Source organism: Mustela nigripes, chromosome 1, assembly GCF_022355385.1.
Source record: "Mustela nigripes isolate SB6536 chromosome 1, MUSNIG.SB6536, whole genome shotgun sequence".
Taxonomy (NCBI): domain Eukaryota; kingdom Metazoa; phylum Chordata; class Mammalia; order Carnivora; family Mustelidae; genus Mustela; species Mustela nigripes.
Genome location: NC_081557.1, coordinates 70,393,567 through 70,414,955, shown reverse-complemented (window position 1 = coordinate 70,414,955; position 21,389 = coordinate 70,393,567).

The window sequence follows — 21,389 nt, the reverse complement described above, 5'->3', positions numbered from 1 at the left end:
TGAGAAATGGGGATATAACAAGAGCATATTTGACTCAGAGGTTTGTTATGAGGCTTAAACCTGGAATTCACTGAAATCTCTAAGAGTATTAGCTGTTTTATCATTATTATTTCTTCATTTCTTACTTGGTTAATAGTAATAATCACCTTTTAAGTTACCCCAGCTAAAAACTGGAAGGTTGTATTTAGTACCTCTCCTTCTAAAATAATTCAGTTACCAAACACTATTTCAATCACATAAGAGGGCTTTTATCTGCTCCTTTCCTTATCATTTTCTCTCTCATTATAGTAGTTCCTATCTAAACTATATTTCTGTGGTTATTGGAACTACACGTCACTATTCTACACTTCAGTCTATCTGTCATACTACCTTCTGATTTATCTTGCTAAAAATGGGCTAAAATCATGCTTCTCTCAATCCCACAAAACCTTCAATCTCTCTCGTCACCCACAGAAAAAGCTTTTCAGAATAGTATTCTAGGTTTTCCTCAATCTGGTTTTAAGCTGCGCTTCCAAGTTTTTGTTCTGGTACAAACTCTACCTTCTCCATATTTGGCTTTTAACCAAATATTTCCATTCATTGGTACTCTTTTTCATTTCGTTCTGTCAACCTTTCCCACTTCTCTACCTACAAAAATCCTGTTCATTTTTTTAAACTATACTTCCAAGTTTATTATCATGACATTTTAACAAAACATAATTAATGTTGAAATATATGACTTTAAACATTGAATTTAATAAATGTAGATGATCTGAAATGATATTTTATTTAAAGGAGGGCAGAACTTCATGGTCTGGGAAATAGTTACTTGCAAATTATAAGCATATAATTGAATACTGGTTTAATTGGATGCAGTTATAATTGAATACTTGCTTAGGTTTGTATTATAGAAAACATTTAATTTTATCATTTAAAATATTGATTTATCCTTTATTTTTAAATAGTTAAATATATAAGTAGACCTTAACGGACTTAATGTTGACCTTTCCCCTCCTTTATCTTACAGTGGCATATATCACTAATTTCCTTATTTGGAATGAATTAAAGTAATTAATTCAACTGTATTCCTCCTTTTTTTTTTTTTTTGTAGATAGACTACATTTTTTTTTTTCAAAATGGGGAGGAAAAGCAGTTAGAACTCTGAAGTTATATTCAGTCTCTGTCCCTTACTTATAGCACACCATGTTTCTTTTTTTCTTTTTTGTCTTAATTTTAGGAACTGTTACCTTAAAGTGGTCATCACAAATGTAAAATATCAAGTTAAATCACTTTTGTATCAACATGAACGGGACTGGAAGAGATTATGCTGAGTGAAATAAGTCAAGCAGAGAAAATCAATTCCATATAGTTTCACTTAATTGTGGAGCATAAGGAATAACACGGAGGACATTGGGAGATGGAGAGAAGAAGTAAGTTGGGAGAAATCAGCGGGGGAGACAAACCATGAGATTGCGGACTCTGAGAAACAAACTGAGGGTTTTGAAGTGGAAAGGGGTGGGAGGTTGGGTGAGCCTGGTGGTGGGAATTATGGAGGGCACGTATTGCATGGAGCATTGGGTGTGGTGCATAAACAATGAATTTTGGAACACTGACAAAAATTAAATTGAATTAAATTTTTAAAAAATCTCACAAGAGATTTCTGCCCAAAATGTTCATGCAACTATAAAATTATTAGTAGAGTATAGGATTGAAACTGTATTGTAAACTTAGATGAATCTTTTTTGGTTACTATCAAATATATTTTAAAAGATATTAAAGGATAAGCTGTATGTATATATATCATTAGACATATAACTGTGTGTGTATGTGTGTGTATGTGTGGCTTATGTACTTATGGATAACTGGGAAATTTAGAACTTAGCTTCCAAAAGTGATGAGTATATGCTTTAGTGCTATATGTGTATTGATCAAATGCATCTTCCCTTTGAAACTAGATAGCACGTATTACTTTTAATGGACATTGACACTTAATTATTCCTGATCTCAGCTCTGCTAATTACTAGCAAATGCTTTTGGGATACTAATGTCAATCTACCTGCTCTGTAAGGATAAGAATATTTAGATGAACTCTGTCTTTCCCTTGAGATGAGTATTAATTCTTAAAGTATTCCAATGGAACCCTTCCTTGAAAATATAGAGGAAAAATTACTAGAATAGTATTTTCTAATGCTTCTAAGGACCATTTCTAATGCCAGAAATTCTAAACTCCATGACACATCATATTAAAAGAATATTTTATTTTGGTGTGGACTTGTCTTACTTCTTCAGTTACCCTGCAGGTCCCCTAGAGGCAGAGATCACATTTTACATAGTTGGTTGAATCCATGTTAAAATATTCAATAAGCATTCACTGAAACAATGTACAAACAAACTCTACTATACAACTACCCGATCCAACAGGATAGGAGCACAGGTTTATGTATCTCAGGAGCATATGATTCACTACAGGAAGAAGAGGAGGTCAATAAAGGATGCCTCCTAACAGATGTCCTTATGAAGTCTCTTAGTTCCTCCTGACAAAATTACTGCTTCATTAAACACACTATTTGTACATGATTTTTCCTTCTGGACCTGGCTAAAGATTGTTTTTTTCCCCATACCTTTGACTGTATTCAGTATAACTTTTCTCCAGTAATGGTACCATCTAGCCCGCATTCATTTTGTGATATGACATGTTTGATCTACTCACATCCAACCATCCAGCCATGGCCCATAGGACATGGGTACCTGTTCCTGTATTACAGTTTGATGTCAGTTTGGCCATGAATGTAGTAGTTGCAAGCAGACCGTGTTGACAAAGAATAGGGATTTGGAAAGAAAAGCTTCTTTAGAATAGAAAGTAGTATAGAAGCTGATGAAGCAGGTGGAGAGATCAAGCAAGAAAGAAGGAATCTACTAAATTAATTGATTAAACATAAGAATTCACTTGAGGGAACACTATGTGAAATATTTTGTCAGTGTGTGGCTTTAATTTTTATGAAATGTATAATTCACGATGTTGTTTTGTGTTGTGTGTATTTGTGGTGTTTTCAGCAGCCAGTTGCTTCTTACATTTAGAGTCTCAAAAGCTAGTAACAAAGTGGTATGTGTAGAATGTGTATGTGTATGTGTATGCTCACTATGAATTGTATGATTTGTGTTTTATTTCTCTTTGATTCTCAAAGTTTTCTTTTACTCTTTAACTATAGTTCACTAAAAGCAAAAATCTGAACTACAAAAAAGATACAGGCATACCTTGGAGATATTGCAGGATACATTCCACACACCACAATAAAGTGAGTATAATAATAAAATGAATCCAATAAAATGTTTGGTATATGAAACTTTGTTTTTACTACACTGTAAGCTATTTAGTGTGGAAAAATGTTATATCTAAAAATACACTCTATACACCTTAAGTAAAAAATTGTATTGATGAAAAATGCTAACCACAATCCGAGCTTTCAGAAAGTCATTATCTTTCTGTTATCCCTAGATTCAACCAACTATGTAAAGTGTGGGAATCTGTGGCAATATTTTAAAATGAGGTACAGGGAAGTTTACTGCATCAACTGACGTTCATGAATTATTTCTCTGTAGTAGGTGATGCTGTTTCATAGCATTTTATCCACAGTAGAACATTTTTTTCCCCAAAATTGGTGTCAATCTTCTCAAACCCTGCAGTTATTTTACCAACTAAGTAATATAATATAATATTCTAAGACCTTTGTTGTCATTTCAACAATCTTCACAGCATCTTCACCAGGCATAGATTCCATCTCAAGAAACCATTTTTCCCTGACCATACATAAAAAGCAACTCCTCATTTGTTAACGTTTTATCATGAAATTGATGTAATTTAGTCACATGTTCAGGTTCTACTTCTAATTCTAGTTACCTTGCTATTTCTTCCATGTCTGCAGTCACTTCCTCCACTGGAGTCTTGAACCCCTCAAAGTCATCCATGAGGTTTGGGATCAACTTCTTCCAAAATCTTGTTAATGTTGATATTTTACCATCTTCTCATGAATCACAAATATTATTTAAGGTATTCTGAATGGTGAATCCTTTCCAGAATTTTTCAATTGAATTTGCCCAGATCCAGTAGATGAATCACTCTCTGATAACTATACCCTTTCAAAAGGCCTTTCTTTTTTTTATTAATATATAATGTATTATTTGCTCCAGGGGTACAGATCTGTGATTCATCAGTCTTACACAATTCACAGCACTCACCATAGCACATACCTTCCCCAGTGTTCATCACCAGCCATCCCAATGCTCCCACCCACCTCCACTCCAGCAACCCTTAGTTTACTTCCTGAGATTAAAAATCTCTTATGGTTTGTCTCCCTCTCTGGATTCTTCTTGTTTCATTTTTCTCTCCTTCCCCTATGATCCTCTGTCTTGTTTCTCAAATTCCTCATATAATTGTCTTTCTCTGACTGACTTATTTCATTTAGCATAATACTTTCTGGTTCCATTCACGTTGTTGCAAATCATAAGAGTTCATTTTTTGATGGCTGAATAATACTCCATTGTATATATACACCACATCTTCTTTATCCAGTCATTTGTTGATGGACATCTAGGCCCTTTCTATGGTTTAGCTATTATTGATATTGCTACTATAAACATTGGGGTGCATGTGCCTCTTCAGATCACCACATTTGTATCTTTGAGGTAAATACCCAGTAGTGCGATTGTTGGGTTGTAGGTAGCTCTATTTTCAACCTTTTAAGAAAGCTCCATACTGTTTTCCAGAGTGGCTGCACCAGCTTGCATTCCCACCAACAGTGTAAGAGGGTTCCCCTTTCTCTGCATCCTTGCCAACACCTGTTATTCCTTGACTCATTAATTTTAGCCATTCTGACTGGTGTGAGGTGGTATCTCATTGTGATTTTGATTTGTATTTCCCTGATGCCAAGTGATTCTGAACCCTTTTTCATGTGTCTGTTGGCCATCTATATGTCTTCTTTGTAGAAATATCTGTTCATGTCTTCTGTCCATTTTTTGACTGATTATTTGTTCTGTAGAGTGTTGAGTGTTATAAGTTCTTTATAAATTTTGGATTCTAGCCCTTTGTCTGATATGTAACTTGCAAATATCTTCTCCCATTCTTTCAGTTGTCTTTTGGTTTTGTCAACTGTTTCCTTTGCTGTGCAAAGGCTTTTTATCTTGATGAAGTCCCAATAATTCATTTTTCCTCTTGCTTCCCTTACCTTTGGCAATGTGTCTAGGAAGAAGTTGCTGTGCTTGAGGTCGAAGAGGCTGCTGTCTGTGTCTTCTCAAAGATTTTGATGGATTCCTGTCACACATTCTGGTCTTTCATCCATTTTGAGTCTATTTTTGTGTGTGGTATAAGGAAATTGTCCAGTTTCATTCTTCTGCATGTGGCTGTCCAATTTTCCCAACACCATGCATTGAAGAGACTGTCTTTTTTCCACTGGACATTTTTTCCTACTTTGTCAAAGATTAGTTGACCATAGAGTTGAGGGGTCCATTTCTGGGCTCTCTATTCTGTTCCATTGACCTGTGTGTCTGTTTTTGTGCCAGTACTATACTGTCTTGATGATTACAAGCTTTGCAATAAAGCTTGAAGTCTGGAATTGTGATGCCACCAGCTTTCGTTTTCTTTTTCAACATTCTTCTGGCTATTTGGGGTCTTTTCTGGTTCCATACAATTTTAGAATTATTGTTTTCCATTTATTTGAAAAAAAGTTGATGGTATTTTGATAGGGTTTACATTAAATGTGTAGGTTGCTCTAGGTGTATAGACATTTTAACAATATTTCTTCTTCCAATCCATGAGCATGAAACATTTTTGCATTTTTTTGTGTGTCTTCCTCAATTTCTTTCATGACTATTCTATAGTTTTCTGAGTAAATATTTTTTGCCTTCAAAATGTGTTTCTTAAATAATAAGACTTAAAAGTTGAAATTACTCTTTAACCCAAAGACTACAGAATAGATGTCATGTTAGCAAGCATGAGAACAAAAGTATGAAGGTAGCATCAAATATAACTGATCACATATCACCATAACAATTATAATAATAATGAAAAAGTTTAAAATATTATGAGAATTACCAAAATATGACACAGACACATGAGAGACCAAATGTTCTTGAAAAAATTGTGCTGATAGAGTTGATCAGCAGTGGGTGGCCACAAACTATCAACTTTTAAATTAACAACACAATGCACAGATCTTTAAGAAGTAATGAGAAAGAGGAAAAAAATAGAACATGTAATATTTCCTTTGGCTCTATATGATTTTTTGAGATTCTAGTAATGTCATCTAATGTTTACATTCCTGCTGAAAACTGTAGGCCACTCATTCATTCATTTATTTAGCCATTTCCTGGAAAAAGTTAAGTCCCTCCCATAATCTAATTAATTTTTACATGATTTGCAATCCAACCAAGAGACACTGGCAGTAAATAGAATTTCTTCCATAATCAATAACATCAAGCAAACAAATTACATACACACAGAGAAGAAAAATATTACTGGACATTATTAGTCAACAGTTGTGTGGCCTCTTGACCAGTCAAGAGTTTGAGTTTTGCACTATTCATTTGTAACCTTTGGTTAAGTGTGTTTTTATCTCTAGGGCTTAAACTTGAAATTAAACTCCATAAACTTGAAATTACATATTTACCTGTTACTGTTGAAAGATTAAAGGAGCTATTGTCTGTAGAATCATTTAACATATTGCCTAGAACAGAGTAGGTTCTCAATCATGAAGTCTTTGCTGTGTGATTATTATTACAATTATATCATTACTATTACTAATATTATTTGCCTTATTTTGGATAATTTACATTTTCCCTTATTTTGTTGGTAGGTATGAACCAGCCTTCTTACTCTCAGTCATTCGTCTTCCCAACTCAGTGGTCAGCATTTTCAGTGAGGTAATTCTTCATGCTATAAATGGAACCATTTATCAAAACTTACCAAATTTCTTCCTCATATACAAGAAGAAACCATCCTGGAATATTCTCTGTCCATTGAAATGTGCACTCAGGCGGTGACACGGAAATCAGTACTGCAGAAGCTAATGATCTGGTTCCATTAACAATTGCTCATTTGGGTGGTAAGTGACCTGAGACGAAGAGAAAATGCAATTTTGCCTGCCAATACAGTAAAAAATGGTTGCCATTACAGTTCTATTGAGATTATAATCAATGATACTTTTTATTGGCTCAATTGAACTACATTGTAGCCAATTAAATCCCTGTTTTGATGACACGGAGTAAAATGAAGGAGTCTTGTATCTTTCATGGCTTGTACAAAATTAGCTCATGTACAACAGCTTTAGCCTTAATGCCTTTTTAATAGAAGGAAGTCACCTTGTTCACCTAACAAATTAACCTTCTCCTTAACCAAACAATTTTTATCCCTACATTTAAGAAATGTTTAAAAGTTTTCACAACTTCAAAGAAGATGGTTATCCTTCTGCAATACCTGAGTTAAGGTTTTTGCTATTCCTTTCTTTAAATATAAATATAGGGTGAAATTTTGTTTTATATGGAAATTGTCAACTTTAACTGAGATTTTATTTTCAACTGACTATACTACTGACAAATTATTAAGAGCTTTAAAGCTCTCATACCTTTTATTATCCAAAAAGTTGTATTATTAAACACTCATATAATATTTTATCTATTATTGTTATTTGGATCAAATCATGACAAAACACGATTTTCTTATAACAATCATTATGGAATATAAGAGTGAGCATATAAAACTTATGGTGTAAGTTGTTTCTCAAACATTTGAGTTTCTCCTGATATTCATCATGTTTTCAAGTCAAAGAACAATTTACTTCTAAGAAGACATGTACCTAGAATTGCCTAAACCTAGTTAATTTTGTATGACCCATGATGGTGATATTTTCTGAACTTTATTATCATAAAGCTTTCATAAAATAAAAAAGACATGTGTCACTAAATTATTCAACTGGATCCATTTCTTATTCCAAACTTGCTGAGCAGAGAAATATTGAAATAAGAGAGAATTCTGTTTCTTCAATGCCCTTTTCCAGCTTCTAAAATTTATTTTGTTTCAAGCATTACTGAGTACTTAGCTTGTGACAGACACTGCTAGAAGCTGGATATACAGAGATGAAAAGAACACAATAATCTCTTTTCAAATTTTTACAGTCTTGTCTTTCCACATAAGCCAATTTGCCTTTAATTGACTAAATATTGCCAAAGGGAAGTTGGGGAATGCTATCTGGCAGGAGGTGAATGGAACAACTTGGATAGCTATATAAATTCTGTCATTAAAATGGATACTGTGGCTATTTTATTCAACAGAATTTATGGCTGCTTTGAAGGAACATAGCAAATCCTTTTGTCAAAAGACCTGCTAGGAAACTGATGGTCAGGATCCTATTTAATAAGTAACAGAAACTTCTGGTCTAGAGAAGAAACAGAAATGGTTAGAATAAGAATAAAAATTGAATAAATAAAAAATTTTGTCTTGTAAGGAAATTTGTGGTTTTAAATACCATTAATTATTGTTTCAAGTTATAAGCATGAAGAAAAATGCACAATTCTTTTTGTTACACATGATCATGTTTGTTGGCTTCTTTATTATATTTAAATAAATATAAATGTTGATATCTCACTTAAAATAGACTCTGGGAAAAAGCTCATGGTGAAACAGGTGCCAATATTATGAAATTGTGCATTTTGAACTAACGTGGAAAGGTCCTTCATTGTTCCTTCATAATAACCTGGATCAGAAAGTCAAATCTTTATTTCTTTTTTAAGATTTTATTTATTCACTTGAGAGCAAGAGGAGGGCAGATAGAGCACAAGCAGGGGAAGAGGCAGAGGTAGAAGAAGAAACGGACTCCTAGCCAAGCTGGGAGCCTGACACGGACTCGATCCCAGGACCTGGAGATAATGACCCAAGCTGAAAGCAGATACCCAATCCAGATGCCCCAGAAAGTCAAGGTCGTTATCAAGTTGAACACTAATCAATCATTCCTCTATTGCCAGAATGCCATCTTGTCTCTTTGATTCCACATTTTCCCATGTTTCTCTTAAAATCTAAATACTAAGACATGCAGGAAAAAACTGTGTATTGATTCTTTAACAATGGAGAACAAACTGATGGTTACTGGAGTGGACATGGGTGAGGGAATGGTTTAAATAGATGTATATTAAGGGGAGCGCACTTGTGGTGAGCACTGGGTATTTTATATGAGTGATGAATCACTAAATTCTACACCTAGAACTAATATTACACTGTATGTTAACTGGAATTTAAATAAAAATTTAGAGATAAATAAAGTTAGGGGAAAAATTATAAAAAGTCTTGGGAAATACAAAGAAATACTTACATAGTGATTATTATAGCTTTTTATTTATCTTACAATAGAAAAACACTGGATGAAAGCCCCTAGACACCACCCATTGACTAAGAGCTTTGCATATTAAAGGTCTGACCACTTACAGATATGAAATTAATGTGTCTTAATACACACCCAGGCAGATATCAAGACAGATGGAGAGGAAGACCATATGGACCTCTCTACATATTAAATTGAATAAATAGAAAGTCAAAACAAAGGGCACCTGGCTGTTCTCAGTCAGTTAAGCATCCAAAGTTTGATTTCAGGTCACATCATGATCTCAGGGCTGTGAGACTGAGCCCCATGTCAGCCTCCATGCTGGGTGTGGAGTCTGCTTTAGATTGTCTCCCTCTCTCCCATTGCCTCTCCCACCTCTAAAAAAAAGTTAAAACAAAATAAGATATATGTTACTTTAAAAAGAGAAATTTCCACAGGTGGGGGAAAAAACAGGATATAATATCCTGAGCTCTTCTCTGAAACTTCTAAAAGCTTCCCAGTACCATGCCAAACTATACTGGACTCTAAAAAACAAATAAACCAACCAACAAAAACACCCTGAAAAATATTTGCTATTATATAAATGTGTTAACATATTTTTAGTTGATAAGTTTGTTTTCAGATTATTAGTTTTAAAATATTGAAAAGTTTAAAACTAGGCATATTAAAATTCATATTATCCGGGGTGCCTGGGTGCATTATCCTAAGTTTAAATATTTTATTTATACTGAAACAACATTAGTTTAATTTTGCTTTCTTCATTTTAATAGAAAGAAACTCATAAATAAAGTATTTTGAATATCTACAATTTTCCTTATTTAATCTGCAGTTGAGAGAATTGTCATTTTGGCAATTTATCATGATCAAATGATGATAATAATTTTAATTAATTTTACAAATTAATATCACTTCATATCTAAACTTATAGGATGCAACTAAACTAATATTTAGAGGAAATTTTATAGCCTTAAATGTTTATCTTCCAAAAAGAAAAAAAGGATAAAAAATTATTGAGCTAGTTATCTTTATTAAGACATTAGAAAAAGAACAACAGAACAAATTCAGATATAGTGTTCACACAAAACTAAAGTAGTTTAACACACACACACACACACACATACACAAAGATAAAAGAGTCCAAATAATTTAAGCACAATTTTTAAGAATATTAAAATAGTTTAAAAATATTTTAAAATTGAAAGGAAGGTTTACCAAACAATATAAATATCTTTATGCTAACAAATTTCAAAATCCAAATATTCACACCCCTATAAGAATTTAAAACATAAAATATATCAATATTTTTATATCAATCATACTCTACATTTTAAAGAAATCGAACCAAAAGCTGAAGCTGAAAGTCTTCTTTACCAAAAAAGAAAAAGAAAAGAAAAAAGAAAGAAAGAAAAACACCAGAACTTAGAAATTCAATTCCAAAGAGAAGTGAGTTCTTATATCCACCCAAAGACATATACAAAAAGTTTAATCATATTTTATTATTGACTGTCAAACTCTAGAAGCAATTTGCGTGTTCATGAACACTAAAATGGGTAAATAAAAAGATAAGAGGGTTAAGTATAAGTATTTTAGGCAGAGTAAACATGAGAAACAGAAGAGAATATAGAGTTGGGAAAAACATGTGGGAGAGAATCATAAATATCGTATTAAAGAGGTTAGCCTTTTTACCAAAAAAAAAAAAAAAAACATTGACAAACTTAAAGCAAGAAGTACTATGATCAGGTCAATACTTTTTTTTTTTTTTTTTTAATTCAAGTTAGTTAACATTTAATGTAGTATTGGTTTTAGCGATAGAATTTGGTGATTCATCACTTACATATAATACCAGTGATCATCCCTTAATATCCATGACTCATTTATACCATCAATCTATTTACCTCCCCTCCAACAACCCTCCGTTTGTTCTCTATATTTAAGAGTGTTTTATGGTTGGCCTCCCTCTCTGTTTTTATCTTTTTCTTTTCCTTCCCCCATGTTCATTTGGTTTTTTTTTTTTTAATTTTTAATTTTTTATAAACATATATTTTTATCCCCAGGGGTACAGGTCTGTGAATCACCAGGTTTACACACTTCACAGCACTCACCAAAGCACATACCCTCCCCAATGTCCATAATCCCACCCCCTTCTCCCAAACCCCCTCCCCCCAGCAACCCTCAGTTTGTTTTGTGAGATTAAGAGTCACTTATGGTTTGTCTCCCTCCCAATCCCATCTTGTTTCATTTATTCTTCTCCTACCCACTTAAGCCCCCATGTCATTTGTTTTGTTTCTTAAATTCCACTTTTAAGTGAAATCATATGATATTTGTCCTTCTCTGACTGGCTTATTTCAGTTAGCATAATGCATTCCAGTTGCATACACATTGTTGCAAATGACAAGCCTTCATTCTTTTTGATCACTGATCATGTCTTCTTTACCCATTCATCAGTCAAAATGTGTCATTTACAAGGAGGCCATGGCTGCAGAGAATAAAATGGATTGATATAAAAAGTACCATTCTGGATTTAAGAGTATTACATGATTGGCCCCTCCATATCATTTAGGAATCTACTTAAATTTAACTTCTTAGGCTTTCCTTAATTTTTCTAAAATAGGTACCATTCTTTTGTCTAATTTGCCTCTACCTTTCTTGTACTCCTGATTTTTAAAATATATCATCACATATTGAAATTATATTATGAATTTGTTTTTCTACTTTCTCTGCTAAGATGTAAGATTCATGAAAGCTGATCTTTATTGGTCTTTTCTTTCTTGAATCACCAACACCAAGTACAGTGTTAGTGCACAGTTGTCATTCAATAAATACTTGTTGTATCAGTTCAAAAGTGAATTTTCTAAGTATTGCATTAAATTCTAGATATAGATAAGCTTTTGTAGATGAGACTTTCATGCCATTTTTCTACCTGCAGACTGCACAGTTAATTCATACTGACTTTTAATAAATTATATAAGTAATATAGGTAATATAATAAATTCATATACATTATAAAATAATATGAAAGTTGTATAAATATATATAACACTGAATATCTGGGAAAACCTGTCAAAGTTGAACTGCCAAGAACATTAAACAAAATGTCCATTTCATTTCAGAAATCATGATAGGGAGCAAAAATTTTGATAAAGTCATATATGTTCCCTTGTGTTTGGAAGGTTGATCTTATGAATTCCTATAGAGATATGTTTTTATTACAAGTCTCTGAATAGATGATGGATTGCATTAGAAAGCTCTTATAACAACAACCCTGACTATATGGTTAATAACGCTACAAACTATATCAAACAGGAGTTAGGGAATGTGAATAAAGAACTGTTTCCTTCATTCATTCAATAAATAATTGAGTGACTACTATATGACAAACACCATGTTTAGGACTATTGACATAGTGCCTCTCCTCACAGAATTTATGATCTAGTGGGGAATATGGAGAAGAACACAGACATTAAAATAATCATGTCACAAGTGCTGTGGATGGGGGAAGTGAATGATAATGTGGCGCATGCATGAACTGTCTTACATGGACTTGAAGAGAAGATATCCTGGGTAAATGAGTTTATATGAGGGTTTGAGGAATGAATAAGAGTTAGACAAAGGCTGGGGAAAGAGTGTTCTAAGAGGAAGAAACAACAAAAAGTTCATGCCCATAAAATATGTTTTCAAAGGATATTCCAAAGATCTCAGATTGTTAACCATAAGAGATTCAATCTCTGACTTTTAATAAATTATGTAAGTAATATAAGTAATATAATAAACTGAGGGTTGCTGGGGCTTGGGGGATGAAGATAGGGTGGCTGGGTTATGCAAATTGGGGAGGGTATGTGCTATGGTGTGTGCCGTGAAATGTGTAAGCCTGATGATTCACAGACCTGTACACCTGGGGCAAATAATATATTATATGTTAATAAATTTTAAAAAAGAAAAAAATTTAAAAATTAAAAAAATGTACAAGTAATGGAATCAAGGACATAACAAAGTTCAGTGTAAATACAAGCTTTATACTAGGATAAAAAGTAAAATGAATGGATTGATTAAAACAAAATTCTAATAGTGGCCAATAGGGGATTGTTTGTTTGTTGTTAGAGTCAGGAAAAGATCATAGGATGGAGAAACCTGATGATGGGGACAGGTTATTGAATACTGACACAGAGAATGCTAAAGTTTTGCTTCTGTCTCAAAGAGAAAAGTCTCCAGAGTGGAAAGACAAGAATAAGCAGCTTTTGGCTAGGGGAAAAGAAACATAAGATGGGTGAAAATACACTAGGGAGACTTCTAGATTTAGTAAATGTATTCAAATCTCCTGGTCCTTTCTATATTCTTGTCATTGCCACTAAGATTCAACAGAGCAAGAGTTATAGCATGTGTGACTGCTCATTAAAAAATAACCTTCGGCTAGAAAGACATTCTATTCAGCAAAATTAATCAGACTGCCCTTGAAATGATCACATATTTCTGTCTTTTGGTACATTAATTAGGATTCCTAGCAGGGATTTAGGGGGTCAGGAAAATCTTGGTGGGTAGAGAAAGGGAGAAGGATTTATAAAACTTGGGCATTGTATTGGTAGACCTTTTTTTGAGAGGATGGAAACATTTATCATTTTATTTTTTATATTGATTAAAAGTTGGCAGTTCTATAGTTTAGCACAACAAATAATTATACAACATTATTTCCAATTTATGCAGCCAGTTACATGTATGTTTGAAAAATTTTAAGTACAAGTTCAACATAATGGTTGTGTGTGCAATCCCCGGACCCAGAATGTTTGAGTTCAACTCTAACTCCTCCTCTTTCTGTGTGACCTTGGACAAGTTCACAGTCAGTGAACTGGTTTCCTCAGCTAGAAAAATGGATGCGGCGATTATAAGGGTCAAGAATTAAGATAGCAAGTTAAAGTACCACATTTTCGCAGGTGCTGGCAGAAGACATGAAACTCTTGGGTCAGACACAAGGCACTCTATTTCTCAGAGCACAGAAAGCAGTATAAACTGCATATTTCCTTAGATTTACCTTGGGACAACACACAAATGGGTCCAGGTAAGTGTTATGTACACAGAAATCTATATCACAACTGAGGAAATCTAAGCTTAGGAAATCCCTCCATCCTAAAGGGGTTTGCTAACAAACCTGATCATTCTAGTTTTACTGAAACGAATAAATTATTTTTATTATTCTGGACAGCAAACAAATCTACTCTCTACTTGTAAAAGAAACCTTATCTCTATCTCCCAAGAGTGTTTTCTATACTAACATGCATGAACATTTAGTCTGGAACAAAAGCTGTTACCATACACACAGAAATGTGAGAGAACCATGGAAAAATATTTCTCAATATATCCCATAGTTTTTTTGTTTTGTTTTGTTTTGTTTTGCTTTAAAGATTTTATTTATTTGTCAGAGAGAGAGAGAGGGAGAGAGAGTGAGCACAGGCAGATAGAATGGCAGGCAGAGGCAGAGGGAGAAGTAGGCTCTCCACCAAGCAAGCAGCCCGATGTGGGACTTGATCCCAGGACGCTGGGATCATGACCTGAGCCAAAGGCAGCTGCTTAACCAACTGAGCCACACAGGAGTCCCTATCCCATAGTTTTATTGAAAAGAGTACATAAGTTACTGAGCATAAAGCATGCAGAACAGTGCTCTCAATGTGCAGACAATTTTATGTAAATAACACTATCATTATAATAACCATTATAATAATCCAGTTTTGCCTGGATATTACTTTGAGACACTGGGAAAAGCAGAGCACTTTTTAACATTTCCCAAACTGCATACATTATTAGATTTCTGATAGACAGTATACTCCCTAGAATATATCTTTTATTTCTTCAGCTCTGGTCTCAACTTGCTTAAAAAAAAAAAAAATCTCTGAAAGTTGTCAAGAAAGTTACCATTAAGGTAATAGTAATGGAAAAAAATATATACTGTTTTAGGGTAGATCTTGTTTTAGGCATTTTACTCAAATTATCATATTTCATTCTCAAAACAGCCCTTTGAAAAAAATATTTTTTTTTTCATTTTCTAGGTGATGAAGTTGAATCACACAAAAGAAAAATAACTTCCCCCTTGTCTATTGATGTTAAATGCAGTGATTACCAGGTTTATACACCATGCAGTTATTGTCCCCTCCCCCTGTCCCACCGCTTTCCATCCTCTACTCTTTGGAAGAAAGTCACAATGCACAGCCCACACTTAATAAGTAATGAAGTTATGTTTCATCTCCTTAAAGATGTGTTATCTACATGAATTATTTAAATTTCTTTGTGTGAAAGGCTTGTCTATTCTCTTCATTTATTTGTTTATTTAATCATGTATTTCAGTGTGGTCCCAGGGTTATTTATTTTATACATTGTTTTGTAATGTAATACTACTTTATTGTGTTGCTTACATTGTTCCAGCTTTAGTCCTTGGGAGTTCTTTCAACTGGCTCTCATGTCAGTATCACTTTGACATACCCCCATCATTGTGGTTTCTTTCTTTCTTTTTTTTTTTTAAGTGCTTACTTACTTTTTGTACTACAAGATGCTCTAGGTTTATCACATGCATGTGTTCCCCAGTCATATAATTAGCCATTTCTGCTAGAAGCCCTTGTTTCTTTTATTGGAAATGGTATTAGAAAATAAGAGTTGGGTGTTAGGTGTGCTCATTGCTACTGCATATCATTGCTTCTGCACTCTTCTAGCTAATAGAGCAAGGAGGCCCTTTGACATATACATACACATATTTTTAAATATTTTTATGTGTAACCTCCTTTATCTATACTAAGGTAAACATGAGTTAAAACTGATGTCTCCAATACCAATCAATTATCACAATGACAAGTTTAGTCTCTTCTTGCATGTCTGTACCCTTCCACTCCATCAGTGAGAGACCTGGCTTCCATCATATGGCATCAATTCAATTAATAACTTAACTTCAGTACATGTATAGTGATTTAAGAATCATTAACCTATGCTCCATGGGAAATAATTTTATCAACTTGAGGATAGTGTTTATATTTCTCTCTGCCATTGGTTTTACATATTTTACATATTTCTAGTCACTTAGATCAGTACCTTATTGCTCCATACCTTTTGGTCAGTTCATTTCATATATTTATAATACACCTAGGTTAGTTTTTAACAGTTTGTTTATTTATATGTATTTATTATTTATTTATGGGGCAGGTAAAGGAAGAGGGAATCTCAAGCAGACTCTGGGCTGTGCGTGGAGCCCATGGCTAGATCTCATGACCCTGAAATCATGACCTGAGCTGAAATCAAGAGTTGGAGGTTTAACTGAATGAACCATTCAGGTGCCCCAAACACTTAGCACATTTTGCATTTTATCTGAGATTGCCTTGCCTCTTAAATGATTTTTCTAAATTAGCAGGCATTAAAATTACTCAATGTGCTATAAAGCTTTCTGATTTCTGACAAATGCTTACTGTTTATATTCACAAATTACATGATCATGTACAATAATTTGACTACCCTAAAGAAATCCCATGTGATCTATGTATTAAACCACTTTGTTATCCCAAATCACTGGCAATAACTGGAACATTTATTTCTTATACATATAGTTATGTCTTTTCTAAAAATGTGAGAAAGGAATCCATCAAAATCCTTGAGGAGAACACAGGCAGCAACCTCTTTGACCTCAACCCCAGCAACATCTTCCTGGAACATCGCCAAAGGCAAGGGAAGCAAGGGCAAAAATGAACTATTGGGATCTTATCAAGATCAAATCTTTTACACAGCAAAGGAAACAGTTAACAAAACCAAAAGACAACTGACAGAATGGGAGAAGATATTTGTAAATGACATATCAGATAAAGGGCTAGTGTCCAAAATCTATAAAGAACTTAGCAAACTCAACACCTGAAGAACAAATAATCCAATCAAGAAAAGGGCAGAAGACATGAACAGACATTTCTGCAAAGAAGACATCCAAATGACCAACAGACACATGAAAAAGTGTTCAGAATCACTTGGCATCAGGGAAATACAAATCAAAACCACAATGAGATACCACCTCACACCAGTCAGAATAGCTAAAATTAACAAGTCAGAAAATGACAGATGCTGGTGAGGATGTGGAGAAAGGGGAACCCTCCTACACGGTTGGTGGGAATGCAAGCTGGTGCAACCACTCTGGAAAACAACATGGAGGTTCCTCAAAATGTTGAAAATAGAACTACCCTATGACCTAGCAATAGCACTACTGGGTATTTACCCTAAAGACACAAACGTAGTGATCCGAAGGGGCACATGCACCTGAATGTTTATAGCATCAATGTTTACAATAGCCAAACTATGGAAAGAACCTAGATGTCCATCAACAGATGAATGGATAAAGAAGATGTGGTATATATACACAATGGAATACTATGTAGCCATCAAAAGAAATAAAAACTTGCCTTTTGCAACAACATGGATGGAACTAGAGGGTATCATGCTTAGAAAAATAAGTCAAGCAGAGAAAGACAACTATCATATATCTCCCTGATATGAGGAAGTGGAGATACAACACGGGGGGTTAATGGGGTAGAAGAATAAATGAAACAAGATGGGATTGGGAGAGAGACAAACCATAAGTGACTCTTAATCTCACAAAACAAACGGAGGTTTGCTGGGGGGAGGGGGGTTGGGAGAAGGGGGTGGGGTTATGGACATTGGGGAGAGTATGTGCTATGGTGAGTGCTGTGAAGTATGTAAACCTGGCGATTCACAGACCTGTACCCCTGGGGATAAAAATATATTATATGTTTATTAAAAATTAATTAATTAATTAATTAAAAAATATATATCATATAGTTGGAATCATACATTAGGTAGATTTTTAAGAAGGATTTTTTCACTGAGTAATATGCATTTAAGAATTTTTCATGTCCTTGTGTATTTGGATAGTTCATGTCTTTTCTATATGAATAATATTTCATTATACAAATATACTGTCAGCTGGTTTATTCATTCATCTATTGAAAGACATCTTGGTTGCTCCCAGGTTATTATTGTTCCCAGCGATTATGACTAAGGGTGCTATAAATATTCAAATTCAGGTTTTTGCATAGACATTTTTCAAATCAGTTGACTAAGTAACTAAGACCATAATTTCTGGATCAAATTGTTAGTGCTATACTCCACATCCTTGCCAGCAATTGTTATTATTAATGCTTTGGATATTAGCCATTATAATAGATTTGTAGAAGTATTCATTGTTGCTGGAATCTTCTATTCTCTAATGTCAAGTTATATCAAATATCTAATGTGCATATTTGACATCTGGATATCTTCTTTGGTGAGGTGTATATTCAGCCCTTTTGAATTGAGTTTTAAGGATTCTTTGCATATTGGGAGCAGAATTATCCACCAAATATGTGTTTCACAATTAAGTATTTTCTCTTAGTCATAGTTGTCTTGTCATTCTCTTAATTGTGTGTTTAGCAGAAAGATTTTAATTTATTAAAATCCAAATTACCATTTATTTTCCATGGATGTTGTATTTTATTTATATTTTTAAGATTTTATTTATTTATTTGACAGACAGAGATCACAGGTAGGCAGAGAGGCAGGTTGGGGGGCAGGGAGAAGCAGGCTCCCCACTGAGCAGAGAGCCTGATGTGGGACTTGATCCCAGTACCCTAAGATCATGATATGAGCTGAAGGCAGAGGCTCAACCCAGTGAGCCACTCAGGCCCCCTTGATGTTGTATTTTAAAACTAATCACTAAACACTTATTTCCCATATTTTATCCTAGAAATTTTATATTTTTCACTTAGATCTATGATCTATCTATTTTAACTTAAATTTTGTGTACAATGCAAGGTCTCTTTCTAGGTTCTTTTTTCCCCCTTGTTTGGATCCAGTAGTTTCAATACCATTTCTTGAAAATACCATCCCCACCACTTTGAATTTTTTTTGTAAGAGATTAGTTGCTTATTTCTAGGCTCTCTGCTTTGTTCCCTTATTTTATTTGTCTATCCTTTTGCCAACATTGTATTACTTTGATTATTTTAACTTTACCATGATTCTTGGAATTCGTCTCTAAATTTGTTCTTCTTTAGAATTGTGTTCAGTATTATAGTTTGTTAATAACTTCAAAACTGATTGCTTGGATTTTGATTGAGATTGGGCTGAATGTGTAGACTACATTGAGAAGAATTGTCATCTTGATAATATTTTGTCTTCCAATCCATGAACACGGAATATTGCATCATTTACTTAGATCTCTGATTTTGCATTAAATGTATCATAGATTTTGGCGTATAGGCCCTGTGCTTATCTTCTGATATTTATGCCCAAGTATTTTATTATTGTGTTATTACCAATACTATTTTTATTTTAAATTCTTGTTATTCATTGTCAATACATAAAAAGGAATTAATTTTTCTATACTAAACTTAGGTCTTGTAGCCTTGATACACTTGCTTATTAGTTCCACAGTGTTTGTTAGTGGTAGCATTGATGGTGATGGTTCTTTCGTATATTCAACATAGACAATTCTGTCATCCAGGAAGGGAGACAGTATTGTCTTCCTTTATAACTGCATTCCTTTTATTTCCTTTCTTTTTTTTTTCTTTTGCTAGTCATTATTTCCAATATGATATTGAAAATAACTGATGACAAAAGAAAATGCCTTATTTTAAATTTTAAGAGGAAATGTTCAGTTGCTTATCAATATGCATATTATTTGCTGTAGATTTTACTTCTAGTTTATCAAATTTAGAAAGGTTCCCTCTGTTCCTAGTTTGCTGAGAAGTTTTTGTCATGGCTAAGAATTGGATTTTGTCAGATGTTTTTTCTCTAAATCAATTGATATGATCATTTATTTTTTCTTCTTTAGTCAGTTGACATGACTGATTACATTGATTAATATTTGCTTATTGAATCAGCCTTCTGTACCTGAAATAAATCCCACTGTTTTTTAAATAAAATTTTGGATGTAACTTCTTAAGATTTACTTAGCTGAGGGGTTTGTGCATGTTTTCATGAAAGATATTGGTCTTTAATTTTCCTTTATTATAATGTCTTTATTCAGTTTTGGTATTAGGATAATGCTGTCTTCCTAGAATGAATTACGAAGTGCTTGTTCTCCTATATTCTGGAAAAGATTATAATGAATTGTTACCATTTTTTCACTAAATGTTGGGTAGAATTACCAATGTAGCGTGTCTTAGCCTGGTGATTTCTTTTTTTATGAAGTTATTTCAGTTCAATTTTTTAATGAACATAGAAGTATTTACATTATCTATTTCTCCTTTGAGAGCTTGATACTTCGTGTATCTCACTGAAATGATCCAGTTCATCTAAATTATCAGATTTGTGGGCATAAAGTTGTTCATAGTATTTATTTATTATTACCTTAATTTTCATAGAATTAGTAATAATAAATCTTTCATTTCTGATATTAGTAACTTGTGTTTTATCTATATTTTTTCTTCACTAGCCCGCTTAGAGTTTTATCATTTTTATTGATATTTTTAAAGAACCAGGCTTTGGTTTTAATTGATTCCTCTCCCTTTTCCCTTCAGAATAGAGCTTTGTTCTGGAGAAGACTCTTTGAATATTCATAGAGATTACTGCTTTCCTCCCCCTGTCATAGCCACAAAAGATTTTCCTTTTCTTTTCATCATGAGAAATGGTAGGAATCCTAGAAGTAAAATCAAGAAAATTGTGAGGGCCCCTCAGTCCATGTCCACCAAGCTGGTCCACACTCAGTCTCCATAAATTTGTCCAAATTATTATATAAAAACAGCTACCAATTAATGACTCCAGCAGCTTTTGCTGCAGATAAGCAGACCTCAACTGTGCTTCTAAATTTGTATTTTGTTTTAGACTTTGAGGCAACAATGTAACCTGCAAACTCAATTCTCTCTTGGGTACAAGAAAATTCATTAGTTGTCTATTTGTTTAGGTTTTGTTTGTTAGTTTGTTTGTTTTCCCTGCAATAAATAGAAGTGAGAACTTCTAGCCATTTTGCATTTTGGGGCAGCAATGGAACCAAAACTTGATTTTTTTGTCAAAGCGTCTTGTAAACTAGGAAAGCTTGGT